This window comes from Ranitomeya variabilis, chromosome 2, assembly GCF_051348905.1.
Source record: "Ranitomeya variabilis isolate aRanVar5 chromosome 2, aRanVar5.hap1, whole genome shotgun sequence".
In the NCBI taxonomy this organism is placed as follows: domain Eukaryota; kingdom Metazoa; phylum Chordata; class Amphibia; order Anura; family Dendrobatidae; genus Ranitomeya; species Ranitomeya variabilis.
Genome location: NC_135233.1, coordinates 627751253 through 627765751, shown reverse-complemented (window position 1 = coordinate 627765751; position 14499 = coordinate 627751253). Strand labels below are relative to the sequence as shown.

Here is a 14499-nt window from a genome sequence, read left to right as displayed (position 1 = left end):
GAAGAAAATAATTAACATTTACCGTATTTTCCGGCGTATAAGACGACTGGGCGTATAAGACGACCCCCCAACTTTACCAGTTAAAAAATAAAATCATCTTAAAAGTCGGGGGTCTTCTTATACACCGTATGTCGTCTTATAGGGCCGGTGAATATTTGCCCTTTTGGGGGGGGGGAGTGATCCTGATGACGACGAGGGGGCGTCTCACAGGAAAGTGAGTATCCCCCATTACCTTATCATAGCGCTGCAGCGTGGGGTCTCTGTGCTGGGAGCGGCAGCTGCTGTGCTGTGGTGCGGCGGCTCCTCTTCTGCAGTGTGGGGCCTCTGTGCTGTGGGGTGGCGGCGGCGGCGGCGTATCTTTATGCAGTCGGGGCTCCTCCGGCATCTCATTAAAGCCTGGAGGCCCCGCCGGCAACTCCATCGGTACAATGCGGTGGCCTCCGGGAAAATGGCCGCTGCTCAGATTCAGATCTCGTCCCGAGATCTCGGGAGACGAGATCTGAATCTGAGCAGCGGCCATTTTCCCGGAGGCAGCTCAATAGGTGCGATGCAGTGGCCTCCGGGAAAATGGCCGCTGGGGGCTGTGCATGCTCAGATTCAGATCTCGTCCCGAAATCTCGGGACACGAGATCTGAATCTAAGCAGCGGCCATTTTCCCGGAGGCCACCGCATTACACCGATGGAGTTGCCGGCGGGGCTTCCAGGCTTTGAGATGCCGGAGGAGCCCCGACTGCATGAAGATACGCTGCCGCCACCGCCCCACAGCACCAGAGGCCCCACACTGCAGAAGAGGAGCCGCCGCACCACAGCACAGCAGCCGCCACTCCCAGCACAGAGACCCCACGCTGCAGCGCTATGATAAGGTAATGGGGGATACTCACTTTCCTGTGAGACGCCCCCTCGTCGTCATCAGGACCACTCCCCCCCCCCCCCCCACCCACCATATACACCCGGCGTACAAGGCGATTCCCGGCGTACAAGACGACCCCCGACTTTTAAGAAGATTTTCAGGGGTTAAAAAGTCGTCTTGTACGCCGGAAAATACGGTACCTTTTTTTTACAAACATTTTAATTCAGAACAAATTTTTTTATTTTCATAAGCGTAAAAAGAGAAAATGAACAACAAAGTTTGTTGTGCAATTTCTCCTGAATAAGCCGATACCCCATATGTGGGGGTAAACCACTGTTTGGGTACAGGGCAGAGCTTGGAAGGGAGGGAGTGCCGTTTGACTTTTTCAATGCAGAATTGGCTGGAATTGAGATCGGATGCCATGTTGCGTTCGGAGAGCCCCTGATGTGCCTCAACAGTGGAAACCCCCCACAATTGACACCATTTTGGAAACTAGACCCCTTAAGGAACTTATCTAGATGTGTGGTGAGCACTTTGAATCCCCGAGTGCTTCACAGAAATTTATAACGTAGAGCCGTGAAAATAAAAAATCATATTTTTTCCACAAAAATGATCTTTTCGCCCCAAAATTTTTATTTTCACCAGGGTAACAGGTGAAATTGTACCCCAAAAGTTGTTGTCCGGTATGTTCTGAGTACGCTGGTACCCCATATGGGGGAGACCACTGGGCACACATCGGGGCTCGGAAGGGAAGTAGTGATGTTTTAAAATGCAGACTTTGATGGAATTGCCTGCAGGAGTCATATTGCGTTTGCAGAGCCTCTGATATACCTAAACAGTAGAAACCCACCACAACTGACCCCATTTTGGAAACTAGACACCACAAGCAGCTTATCTAGATGTGTGGTGAGCACTTTGAACCCCCAACTGCTTCACAGAAGTTTATAACGTAGAGCCGTGAAAATAAAAAATCATATTTTTTCCACAAAAATAATCTTTTCACCCCCAAATTTTACAAAGGTAACAGGAAAAATTGGACCAAAAAAGTTGTTGTCAAATTTGTCATGAGTACACTGGTACCCCATATGTGGGAGAAAACTACTGTTTAGGCACACGTCGGGACTCAGAAGGGAAGTAGTGACATTTTGAAATGCAGACTTTGATGGAATGGTCTGCAGACATCATGTTGCGTTTGTAGAGCCCTTGATGTGCCTAAACAGTAGAAACCCCCCACAATTGACACCATTTTGGAAACTAAACCCCCAAAGGAGCTTATGAGGATGTGTGGTGAGCTCTTTGAACGCCGTAGTGCTTCACAGAAGTTTATAACGCAGAGCCGTGAAAATAACAAATCTTTTTTTGCACAAAAATGATTTTTATCCCCCAATTTTTTATTTTCCCAAGGGTAACAGGAGAAATTGGACCCCAAAAGTTGTTGTCCAATTTGTCCTGTGTACGCTGATGTCCCATATGTGGGGATAAACCACTGTTTGAGCACACAGCAGAGCTCAGAAGTGAGGGAGCACCTTTTGACTTTTTGAACGCAAAATTGGCTTAACAATGGTGGCGCCATGTCTCGTTTGGAGATCCCCTGATGTACCTAAACAGTGGAAACTCTAGCTCCAACCCTAACCCCAACACACCCCCTAACCCTAATCCCAACCCTAACCATAACCCTAATCACAACTCTCTAACCCCAACACACCCCTAACCCTAATCCCAACCCTAACCATAACACTAATCACAGCCATAACCCTAACCACAACCCTAACCATAACCCTAACCACAACCCTAACCCCAACTCACCCCTATTTCTAACCATAACCCTAATCCCAACCCTAATCTCAACCCTAACCCTAATCTCAACCCTAACCCTAAACTCAACCCTAACCCTAATCTCAACTCTAACCCTAATCTTGACCCTAACCCTAATCCTGACCCTAACCCTAACTTTAGCCCCAACCCTAACTTTAGCCCAACTCACTTTAGCCCAACTGTAACCCTAATGAGAAAATGGAAATAAATATACTTTCTTTATTTTATTATTTTTCCATAAGGAGGTGATAAAGGGGGTTTATTTGCTTTTTTTTTATTTTGATCACTGTGATAGACCCTATCACAGTGAGCAAAATGAACCAATAGGAAAAATCTCCCTATTGTTGCCGAGTACTGGCCAGCAATTCTCGGGAAAAAAAATACAGGCCAGATATTTGAAAGTAGGGTATCTCCGTCACAGGCCTCACATATCAGTGCACTCAAAATTGGGCTATTTCAGGGCTCCATTGCATTTTATTTTGCTGTGTCTTAGCCTAGTTATTGACACCCGTTTGCTGCTAAAAAAACAATGTTACTTACAGGCCAGATATTTTATATACACATCACACTCTAATTCTACTAAACCCCCAAAGGAGCTTATGAGGATGTGTGGTGAGCTCTTTGAACGCCGTAGTGCTTCACAGAAGTTTATAACGCAGAGCCGTGAAAATAACAAATCTTTTTTTGCACAAAAATGATTTTTATCCCCTAATTTTTTATTTTCCCAAGGGTAACAGGAGAAATTGGACCCCAAAAGTTGTTGTCCAATTTGTCCTGTGTACGCTGATGTCCCATATGTGGGGATAAACCACTGTTTGAGCACAAAGCTTAGCTCAGAAGTGAGGGAGCACCTTTTGACTTTTTGAACGCAAAATTGGCTGAACAATGGTGGCGCCATGTCGCCTTTGGAGATCCCCTGATGTACCTAAACAGTGGAAACTCTAGCTCCAACCCTAACCCCAACACACCCCCTAACCCTAATCCCAACCCTAACCATAACCCTAATCACAACTCTCTAACCCCAACACACCCCTAACCCTAATCCCAACCCTAACCATAACACTAATCACAGCCATAACCCTAACCACAACCCTAACCGTAACCCTAACCACAACCCTAACCCCAACTCACCCCTATTTCTAACCATAACCCTAATCCCAACCCTAATCTCAACCCTAACCCTAATCTCAACCCTAACCCTAAACTCAACCCTAACCCTAATCTCAACTCTAACCCTAATCTTGACTTTAACCCTAATCCTGACCCTAACCCTAACTTTAGCCCCAACCCTAACTTTAGCCCAACTCACTTTAGCCCAACTGTAACCCTAATGAGAAAATGGAAATAAATATACTTTCTTTATTTTATTATTTTTCCATAAGGAGGTGATAAAGGGGGTTTATTTACTATTTTTTTTTATTTTGATCACTGTTATAGACCCTATCACAGTGAGCAAAACGAACCAATAGGAAAAATCTCCCTATTGTTGCCGAGTACTGGCCAGGAATTCTCGGGAAAAAAAATACAGGCCAGATATTTGAAAGTAGGGTATCTCCGTCACAGGCCTCACATATGAGTGCACTCAAAATTGGGCTATTTCAGGGCTCCATTGCATTTTATTTTGCTGTGTCTTAGCCCAGTTATTGACACCCGTTTGCTGCTAAAAAACAATGTTACTTACAGGCCAGATATTTTATATACACATCACACTCTAATTCTACTTCAACCCTGCAAGTATAACGTAGCAGGGTTTTTTGTTTCTTCTAGTTTAACTCAGTCCAAACGTTGGTGCCCAGTTGCCGCGGATGTTGGCGCTCAAATTAAAACAGTTGGTGCACTTAGTGTACTCACTGTAAATAGTGCTGGTAGAACCACAAGTCTCAGAAGGGCACTCACTGCACATCTCCAACGGTCGGATGGTTCTCTGGACGCCAGCTGGGAGCGGCCGGATTCAGTCCTTTATACGGTGGGAGTGCCAGCAGAACTCTCCAAGTTCTTGATGTAACTTGCTTCAGAGGGTAAAAAAAAAAAGCTGCGCTCTCTCCAGCAGCGCTGGTATATCCAAGGGGACAGTAACACTGCAGCCTAGAGGGATGCAAATCCACCGTGCTCAGTCTCTCACAGCAAGTTGCCATGCACTTTTCTTTCTCTGCACTCTTGCTTTCACTTTCTGCCCAGCTCCTCCCTCCAAGTCCCTCCTCATCCAATCCAGGCTGTGTCATCTGACTTAAACAAGGGTCCCTGGGAATTGTAGTCCACTGCAGCTCAGGGGAAAATCTGCTAATGTCTGTAGGCCCCTGTTTAACAGCAGCTGCAAAGCTCTTCTTAGTCTCTGTAAGTCCCAGTATACCAGTAGCTGCCCTGACAGTTCCCAGCGCAGGGGTTACATGAGGAATAAACCGAGGGCAGATTCTCTAGTTCAGGAGCAGATGGAGAGGAACAAACAGGCTTGACTGGAAGTAGGCATCTATTCAGACAAGACGGTCCCCAACTTAGAACGTCCCTAGTTCGCCAATTTAGAGTATGTTCATGATTCCTTAGCCAGGGAAGTCCAAAAAGAAACGAATGGCATAAAGATGGCAGAACATAAAAAGCCAACTTCTCACGGTGAAGAGCTCCAATTTGAATCTCAACCTCCTCGGTGACTAAAGTAACGGACTCCCGCAAAGGCTGACCATCGACAGAAGCTATTTGCCTAGAAACCTCCAAGGATCTGACAGGAATCCCAAATCTATTAACAACCTCAAATTGGACAAAATTCCCAGCCGCACCTGAATCTACATAAGCCTCCAGAGAGAAGCGACTAGACCCCAAGTGTAAAGTAACAGACAGAATCAGAGGTGGAGAGGAATCATAGCTACCTAGGGGAGGCCTCTCTTACCTGTCCTAGGCAGAGGCGTTTCCTGGCTTCTGAGGGCAGGAACGCAGAAGATGAGAAGCACTGCCACAGTAGAAGCATAGACCGTGTGCAAGTCTCTCCTTACGGCGTTGTTCGGCGGACTTGAGGCGATCTACCTGCATGGGCTCAGGAGAAGAAGAGGATGAAACTGAAGTGGTTTGAGGGAAAGAAGCACCTCGTGTAGCAGAGGACAAACGAGGAGGTCTCCTTTCTCTGACAAGCTCACGAGAGCCCTCCTGGAAGCGCAAATCAATGCGAGTTGCCAAGAAAATAAGATCATCCAAGACAGTAGGTGTGTCACACCCCGTCAGCTCATCCTTAATTCGAGAAGACAGACCTCGCCAAAACGCTCCAACCAAAGCCTCATTGTTCCAACCTAAAGCAGAAGTCATTGTCTGGAAACGGATGGCGTACTGAGCAACAGAAAGGGTACCCTGGTGAAGGTTGAAAAGGGACTCTGTAGTAGAAACCAGACGACCGGGTTCATCAAATACCTTGCAAAATGTATCTAAAAAAAGATTACGTTGAGAAACCACCAGATCATCTCACTCCCAGAGAGGGTTAACCCAGGCCAAAGCCTCGCCCTCCAAATGGGAAACCACAAAAGCTACTTTAGCTCGGTCAGTAGAGTATAGTAGTGGGGACAACTCAAAGTGTAATTGACATTGATTGAGAAACCCACAACATAATTTAGGATCCCCACCATAGCGAGGAGGTCTGGCCAGAAGAGGCCAGGGCTGCGGAGCGGAGGCCTGGATAGGAGCAGAGGCGGCACCTTGGAGGGAGAGAAGTCGATTATCCACAGAGGCCATAAAATTCAAAATGTGAGACTGGGTATCCCATTGTTGGCCAATCTCCTGCTGAAGAGCCGCCAGCTGTGAAGCGTTACTTGGGTCGGTAGACTGTAAAGCCGCGAGACGAGACTCCATGTTCTTTAGGAAGGACATGATTCTAGTCTGGTTCTCTCGCAAAAAAAGTAACTCCTTTTGAGTGGCAGAGACACCAGTGGGGTCCATGGCCTGATGATACTGTGACGATTCACAAGGTAAAACAAAAAGTGGACCCACTGGACCGTGACGACCATCCCCTCACGGAGGAGCTGGCCTGATGGACCGCCCCCTATACAAGGAGAGTTAGGGGCAGGCCCGTGAGGGACTATAGCCATGGAAGCTGGAGGACCAGGACAAAAAGGAGAGACCTAAGGAAACACAAGACCAGAGGAAGAGAAGGAGATACAAGACCGGCAGAGACACAGGATAGGCGAGAGTACCACAGAGAAGCGGGACTACAGAGACTCGGGACTGTAAAGGCACGGGACTGCAAAGAGGACTGCAGAGACACAGGAGCGGCGAATGGGCTACAGAGATACTGGAATGGCTAGTGAGGCTGAAGAGGCACAGGACAGCAAAGGCACAGGAATGGTGAGGAGCTCAGCAGCGGCACAGGACTGTAGAGACACAGGAATGGCGAGTGAAGCTGCAGAGATACAAAAAGAGAACTGAGGTCAGGAAGCTAGGAGAAAACGGAAAGGCGTACGGCCAAGAGCACTTGAAAGCACAAATGATCATCAGGCACAGAGAGACGGCAGGAAGCGGTTTACATACCGGGTAACAGTCCTCCAGGACGATAGAGAGGACGAAAAGGAGCGCCAGCAGGAAGATTAGAAGTGCGCGCGCACAGTGCTGAATCTGGCGTGTGCGCACGCCCGACGAGCAGCAGATGCCGGGAGTGAGCGCTGAGGAGAAGACACCGCAGGAGAGGAGGTGTGCCGGAATGCCGAGGACAGGTGCGTATGACAGGGCACTTGAGGCGGCAGCAGCAGTGGCATTACAATAAATACAAAATTTATTGCTTGGAACTTCGGAGACATGTTGTCAGTAGTTTATAGATTAAAAGAACAATTTACATTTTACTTAAAAATATACCTATAAAGAGAAAAATCAGGCAAACTGAAAATTTTGCAATGGTCTCTTAATTTTTGACAGAGCTGTATATATATATTTATATAGCCACACACACACATACATGTGTGTGTGTGTATATATATATATATATATATATATATATATATATATATATAACATAGTCTCCTTTATTATGTATATTGTCGTCCCTTATTAGTGCCCTCTCTTATGTACATCACCATCCCTTAAATATCGGATTATATAGAGCACCGTCCTGTCTTGTTAGATGTTGTGAGGCAGTAACCGGAGTCACAGGTAGGGGTCACTGTATGTTCTCCCCAGGATGTACACAGGGGCGAATTAAAACCACGGAGGGTGCATTGCAGTCACAGGCGTAGCTGTGATTGCAATTGTGAAGCCGTGACCAATGTCACAGTTAGGGGTCGCTGTGTATTTTCCCCAGGAAGCACACGGAGGCATATTGAGGCCATGGGTGTGCATTGCTGTCACAGGTATAGCTGTGATTGCAATTGTGAGGCAGTGACCGATGTCATAGGTAGAGGTCACTGTGTATTCTCCCCAGGAAGCACACAGAGGCATATTGAGGCCATGGGGGTGCATTGCAGTCACAGGCGTAGCTGTGATTGCAATTGTGAGGCAGTGACCAATGTCACAGGTAGGGGTTGCTGTGTGTTCTCCCCAGAATGTGCACAGAGGCGTATGGAGGCCATGAGAGTACATTGCAGTCACAGGTGTAGCTGTGATTGCAATGCAGACTAAAAATAAGTGTTAGTCTTGGACATGTTAGTGTCCAGGGCAGAGTTGGGAAAACCTGCTCTGAGGGCAGACTGCAGGAGGGTAGTCGTGCAGTCCGTTTCATTCCAGGCCCAGATTTTCCATGTGGCTGAAGGCCACAGATCCCAGTTAAAATTCCTGCAGTAGAGGGTTTGGGTGTGTCATTCAGAGTCGGTATCATTCTGGTGTATGCTAGAGGGCAGAGCAGTCGGCTCTGCAGAGCTCCTGTGTGAGGCAACACAGGCAAGCGGAGTAAAGCAGCCAGGGTAGCTGAGATGCTTGGCACCCACAGCCTGCACAGTGGTGCAGTTGCCCCTTTTAACTTGTCAGAGGACTGGCGTGTTTAGTGACTAAACTGAAGGATATCATGTACTGTGGAGATCTGAGACTATATAGACATTAACACAGTGTTGCAAGTCGCCCACGATAACATGTCAGTGGTGGAATGGCATGTTTAGTGACTGTAATTTGAAGGATATGGTTTGCAGCAGCGACCTGGAGGATACCAGGTACTATGTAGTGCTGTGAATTGGACATTAATGGTACATACTTGTTTGAATTGGACATTAATACTGTGAAGTAACTGCATTAAAGACAATTTGTGTTTAAACTTTGCTGGGTCACTACCTCATCGCTGCACTACAATGTATAAAGGAATGAAGGCTGATGGAGCATGGGAAAGCTTCTTTTCTATTTGAGGAGCTGATGGACTGGTCATCTGCTCCATCAGCAGTCATTTTTTTATTTTAACAAGAGAGGTGACTATGCAATAAAAGAGGGTGCTGTGATTAACAAAAATACACTGTACATAACAGGACGCTATATAATAAGTGACGGCGCCATATATAACTAGAGAGGATGGTACATAATATGGGACGGTGGTATACATAAACTATGTAACTAAGGATGGAGCTATACATAAGTGAGTACACTATATACTAAGGGACTGTGTTATACATAATAAGTGAGTACACTTTATAATAAGGGACTGTGCTATACATAATAAGTGAGTTCTTTATATACTAAGGGACTGTGCTATACATAAGTGAGTACACTTTATACTAAGGGACTGTGCTATACATAATAAGGCTACATCCCTGTATCTGTGTTATGATCTGGTGGCCTAGGAGCAGCATGGACGAGCTCTGGAGTAGGTGGCCTCTATACTGACCGCAGACCCTGAACTTAACACCGCAACTATAAGTAGCCGTGGGATGTTCCTGTCACTCCCTCGACACCTCGTCACAGCCGGAGGACTAATTACCCCTAAAGAAAGAAACAGGAAAACTATCTTGCCTCAGAGAAAATCCCCAAAGGAAAGACAGCCCCCCACAAATATTGACTGTGAGAGGAGAGGGAAATTACAAACGCAGACTGAAAACAGAATTTAGCAAAGGAGGCCACGCTACCTAGAAAGAAAAGACAGGACAGAGTACTGTGCGATCAGTATTAAAATACTACAAAAATCCACCACAGAGAATACAAAAATCTCCACACCTAACTAAAGGCATGGAGGGTAACTCTGCGACTCCAGAGCTTCCAGCTTGGCTGAATAAATCCTTACACAGACAAAGCTGGACAAGAAAAAACATAGCAATTCACTGAACTATAAAGTCCACCGCATGTGGACTGCAAAAACAAAGCCAGGACTTATCTTTGATGATTTGGACAATCCAGCAGGAGAAACCAAGCAGAGATGTGAATCCTCCAGAAAAACAAAGGACAACTGGCACTTACTAAAGGATGAAGCCAGAATAAATAGCCCCGTCCAAAGTGGAAGCACCTGATGACTGCTGTGAAGGACAAACAGCAGCACTACCACTTATAACCACCGGAGGGAGCCCAAGAGCAGAACCCACAACAGAATTCACAACAATCTGTGTGCAGTGTTGGTGTGCTGCCCGCTTTTACAGATTAATTGAGCATGTCCTATTCTGATCCTCAAAATCAGAACAGGACATTCTCTGACCCTCACGGATCTCATTCTCATATCCATGATTTTCATGTATGTGTGAATAGACCTATAAAACTCTACAAGTCCATGTGCCATCCGATAAAAAAAAACATGAAAGCACACGGACATTTCACACAAATGTGAGAATGTAGAATAAAGGTACCGTCACACTCAGCAACTTTGCAACGAGAACGACAACGATCCGTGACGTTGCAGAGTCCTGGATAGCGATCTCGTTGTGTTTGACACGCAGCAGCGATCTGGATCCTGCTGTGATATTGCTGGTCAGAGCTAGAAGTCCAGAACTTTATTTCGTCGTCAGGTCGGCGTGTATCGTCATGTTTGACATCAAAAGCAACGATGTCAGCAATGTTTTTACATGGAGCTAACAACCAGCGAGAACGATAAGTGAGTCGCCGTTACGTCACTGGATCGCTCCTGCATCATTCTGGAGCTGCTGTGTTTGACATCTCTACAGCGACCTAAACAGTGACGCTCCAGCGATCGGCTCGTTGTCTATATCGCTGCAGCGTCGATGAGTGTGACGGTACCTTTAGGGATTTTACAGATAACATTATCACTCCATGTCACACAGTGCACATACAGAATAATATCCACATCCAGGCACTTACCGCTGACGTCTCGTCTGATTAGAGTCGCTTTCTCCTGTTTCTTCTCCATCTGGTCAGACCTTCATGTCAACATCTCCCAGCCATAACAAGGTCAGATGTATTGTATACATATGTTTCTCCTCCCGAATACAGATATGTGCCCCTCCATTAACATACTATTAGCCACGCACCATTAAAAATATAAAGTGATAAGCAGCACTGTGCTCCCCATTAACTATAATCTCTGACTTTCAATAATATAAATTATTCAGTCTGTGACTCCCTAATTAACTGTAAGGCTATGTGTACACGGAATATATGCAAGGTTTACCAGCACATGCAAAGTGAATGAGATCCCTGAAGTCTCATGCACACGCTGCTTAATTTTTCCTTGCAGATTTGCAGCAGATTAAAATCTACATAATGTCAATTCCTGCAGTGTATTTCACCCATACTAATGGGGGAAAATATGTAACAAATGCATGGAAAAATGTAAATGTATTTTACGCAACTTTTTCCTGCCAACACATTCGGATATGCAGCAGAATTTTTTCCTGCAAATTCTGAATGTGTGCACATAGCCTTAGTCCCTATCCTGTGTCCCCATCAATCATTATAAGTCCTTGATAGCATCATAATGAATTTGGGGGTGGGAGAAGACACTATCAGGTACTGAGCATCCTCTGCCACCTTCCAGTTCATTACAAGTCCCTTACAGCATCTTCTCCCACTTTTCAATTCATTATAAAGTGTCCTGTGCACCTTATCACCTCCGCTCCCCAATAAATTTTAAGTCCCCGATACCATCACAATGAATTGTGAGATGGGGAGGAAGCTATCTGGGGCTTAGCACCCTCCTCCACCACCCAATTAATTTTACATCCATATCTAACGTCCTCCTCCCCTCCCCCTGTTTTTTAGCCCCTTCCTCCCATCCCAATCCCCCACACCCCTCAGTGTCCTCCTCCCGCATCTCATCAATGTCCTCCCCCCCACCTCCATCATTGCCCTTTCCATCACCTCCATTGTTGCCGTCTCCACCACCTCCATCATTGCCATCTCCTCCACCCCCATCATTGCCCTCTCCACCACCCCATCATTGCCATCTCCCCCACCTCAGTCATTGCTCTCTCCACCACCCCATCATTGCCCTCTCCACCACCTCTATCATTGCACTCTCCACCACCCAATCATTGCCCTCCCCACCACCTCCAATATAACCCTCTCCACCATCTCCATCACTCTTCTCCCCTTTCCACCCCATCATTGTCCTCTCCACCACCTCAATCATTGCCTTCTCCCCACCACCCCATCATTGCCTTTCCACCACTTCTATCATTGCTTTCTCCCCCACCACCACCATCGTTACCCTTTCCACCACCTCTATCATTGCTTTCTCCCCCACCACCCCATCATTGCCCTCTCCATCACCTCCATCATTGTTTCCTCCCCCACCACCCCCATCACTGCCCTTTCTACCACCTTCATCATTGCCTTCTCCCTCACCACCCCACCATTGCCCTTTCCACCACCTCTATCATTGCTTTCTCTCCCATCACCCCCACCATTGCCTTCACCATCGCTTCCATCATTACCCTTAACACCACACACACACAGCACCACTCACCTCTCTGCACACTCAGCCGCAGTATCTTTGTCGCCGGCAGCTGACACAGCCATGCACTGCATGCTGATATCATCCATCCGCGATGCCATGTTAGACAGGAAGCACGGGCAGGAAGCAGGATGGATTTCTTCATCTCCGCTTTGCTGACATTTTCTCCTGTAGGCAGCGGAGCTGCAGGGATCGCTCTCTGCCCGCCGCACATGAGGGCAATCAGGCCAGGGGGCCCCCAGAGCCGAAGGGCCAGAGAGATAGGCCAGATTGCCCTCAGTGTTAGCCACCTGCAGGGGCCCCCCTCCACCTCCGGACCATGGTGCAGCCGCTCCGGCTTCACATGCAGTATGTCCGCCCCTAAGCCAAACTTTTACAACCTCTCATCATATAAGAGGCCTACCATCCCTTGTAATAATTTAGTTGCCCACCTTTGAACTGACTCTTTCTGAATATTTTCCTTTAAATATGGAGCCCAAAACTGGATACCATATTCTAGAAGTGGCCACACAAGTGATTTGGGTAACAGTACATTGACATTTTCCCAGCAAGTATGTGATCGTGTTAAGGAGGAGTTTGAGCAGGCTAGTGCTTCATCAATGTTAAGTTTTATCTCTTCCCTCCCACCACCAACACTGTGATTAACAGCCAAAACCTTTCTGAAACCTGAGCAAGTCTGCCATGCTCTACCATAGATATAATATTCTTGTGAAGGATGGCACCAGAGAGATCACTCAGCATCCGATTGCTGCCACCACTTGTGAGGAATGTGAAGGATCGGCAACTCGCCTGACATCAGCGGGATCACTTAGTAAGGTTTCTCCACTTGTACCGACGTGATGTTTCACACGCCCTGGGGACACACAAAGTCAGATTGACACAGTTTTACATACAAATTCCCAGTCTGCAAGAGCCATGGGCCTAGTAGGACACAGGGAGTGAGAGGAGGTAGCCCACTCAGTCACTGACATGGCACCACACTCGTCCACAGGCGAGACAGGCTGAGAAGACCCTTTCACTAGCCCAGTGAAACAGAACCTTATCAATCCAGTAGAACTTCCACCAGTTCCTCGTTCAATATAAGCTGGATCAGTTAATGGGATTGTATCGGGCCAGAAACCAGCCCCAATACCATGAATAATGAAACTGAGAAACGGACATGTGGATCAAGATAAAAGAGCAGCCCAAGATTAAAGTATATATTTGATCGTCTTAAGGGCACACTAGACAGTACACCGTATGCAAAATGGTTATACATATAAAATGGTCAGATATGCAAATACATTAGGGGTAGGACAAAAGATGTAAGCAGATTATATGGGTCAGTTACCAGTAGATGAAAGGCTTGGCTTGTGGGGGGCAAGGGGCAGCCACATGGGAGACATGTGGTCTCCTTTATTCCTGAACTTCTCCTCTCACTATATGTCTTTGCAACAGCCCAAGAGAAAAAGAAATTGGCCAAGCTCTGCAGGAGCATTTAACCCCTCTTGGTCACTCCTCTCCAGCCCTCTGTGATGAAGCTACATCACCTTCACTTGCCTCTGAAGCAGCAAAACTCCAAAATGTATGAATGATCGTAACTCCTTTCTGGACGGTCCTAGGGCATAGGTTCTGGCGCCAACTGTTAAGACCAAGCACAGCTTTACTATCTGGTTTCTACTGGCTGTTCTAGGAATCTCTATGCCCCTGGGTGCTAGAATGACCCAGCCGGGTGCTCGCAATGTTCTGGGGATCTTGGAAATATAACTGGTGTGTAACCAGAACATACGAAAGCCCATATTATCCTTATGAAATCTTATTTGCTGAAACAAAGGAGACCACATGGTGTGAATCCACAGGGGTTTTTTTTCTGTAGGAGCTGGATTTTAACTGCTAATCAGGGTGTGAATTTTTACTTTTAAACTAAAAGATGGGACTATCTGCTAGACATGCTTACAGGACAATTTAAAGCTGCCATTACATCCTCCCATCCTTCACAGTTCTCATGTACAAAATTACCCTTGGTGAACTTTGTTTTTGAAGCAATTGGTATTTGAAAGTTAAAATCCACACATCC

General features: G+C 46.6%; 1 protein-coding gene across 14 annotated transcripts in view; it reads left to right on the top strand.

Annotated features, from left to right (window-relative positions):
• ARID1B (AT-rich interaction domain 1B) overlaps positions 1-14499 on the top strand; it is a 1358614-nt gene that overhangs the window by 1145222 nt on the left and 198893 nt on the right. The gene's annotated exons all lie outside the window — the stretch shown is intronic.